Source organism: Rhincodon typus, chromosome 11 (assembly GCF_021869965.1).
Source record: "Rhincodon typus isolate 14 chromosome 11, sRhiTyp1.1, whole genome shotgun sequence".
Lineage (NCBI taxonomy): Eukaryota > Metazoa > Chordata > Chondrichthyes > Orectolobiformes > Rhincodontidae > Rhincodon > Rhincodon typus.
In genome coordinates this window covers 1,533,914-1,535,425 of record NC_063342.1, presented here as the reverse complement: position 1 = coordinate 1,535,425, position 1,512 = coordinate 1,533,914, and positions in this window count along the sequence as shown.

Genomic DNA, 1,512 nt, shown 5'->3' with positions numbered 1-1,512 from the left:
GATAGTGTCTGTGATAGTGTCAGTGATAGTGTCTGTGATAGTGTCAGTGAGTGAGCTGAGTCTGTGAAGGTGAGCTGGAGCCCCGCCCAGTCCATGAACACACAGGTTAATCTGTAACAGTCATACGCTCTGGTGGAATGAAGGGATTGGTTTTTACAATACTCCTTTGTAATTTACATTTACAATTCGATAGCAGCAGGGAGCATATCCCAGAGGGATCAGGCCAATCAGGGACAGTGTCTGATGTCTGTCGGAAGTGAATAAGGCAGTGAATGATAATCAGGTTTAATTCCATCTGTTTAATTATTTAGGATTCACACAAATAAGAATCCCGTTTATAAGTCAGCTATAACACAACGCAGACAGATTCAGCTCTTAGCAAAGGAATCAGAAACACTGTCCTCTCCTATTCCAGGGATAATGATGGCCAAGATCCTGCAAAGTCCAACATTTTAAACTCAGATATTGTCTGACTGTAGGTCAGAAAGCAGAGGACTAACAATCAGTGAGACCTGCTGGATTTCGGGAGATAAAATGTGTGATCCCAGCCAGGAGTGAATGGAAATAACAAGGTGCAGGGCTGGATGAACACAGCAGGCCAAGCAGCATCATAGGAGGAATGGAAATAGTTGGGTTTGACTGAGGCAGAGACAGAGTGGACTGGAGTCAGTGCAAAGGCTCAGTCTGTCAGTGAGAGTGTGAAGGTGGGGTTGAGGGAGGGTCACCTGGAATGGCCAGGAGCCTCTCAGAATAGGGAATTAGTCTGGGGGTAGCTGCAGCTCGCAGTCTGTGGGAGCCTGCGTGTGTAGATTTACTGCAGGAATAATTTCTGCTTCTCAGCACCTGAGAGCTTCAACAGACTGCATTAGCCAGCAAAGGCTTGGCTACAGGGCTCAGGATCAGTGGGTGGATCCCAGAATGCTGGGACAGATCTGGGAACGAGAGAAGGGCCGGAGGAAGAGTGCCAGGGAACGAGGGATAGTTGGGTTTGTTACTTTGGAGTGAAGCTGTACCCTATTAATGTCTCCCATTTGTACTGTTGGTAATGGTGAGAATAATTAAATCTGCTTCAGTTCAGTCAGACATCAGAATTCATGCCCAAACAGGTCTCTCCACAACACCTTTCACTGACGGCAACTTACCCTGACAAATGTCACTCAATGCAATTTCAGGCACTTCCCACTAATACATCAGAATTCTACTTCAATACATTTCCGAGTTCAGAACATTTCTCCAACCTCCATGCAGCTAACATCATGGGTTAGAGTAAAGTACAGAGTAAAGCTCCCTCTACACTGTCCCCATCAAACACACCCAGGACAGAGACAACGCGCGTTTAGATAAAGAATAAAGCTCCTTCGATACTGTCCCAAAACATTCCCAGGACAGGGACAGTCCATCATATACAACAGTGATGTCAGCTCCTGTTGTAATTTTACTTTTGGTGAAAATTCAATCCTGCACCGTCAGAGGGTCAGTACTGAGGGAGTGCCGCACTGTCAGAGGGTCAGT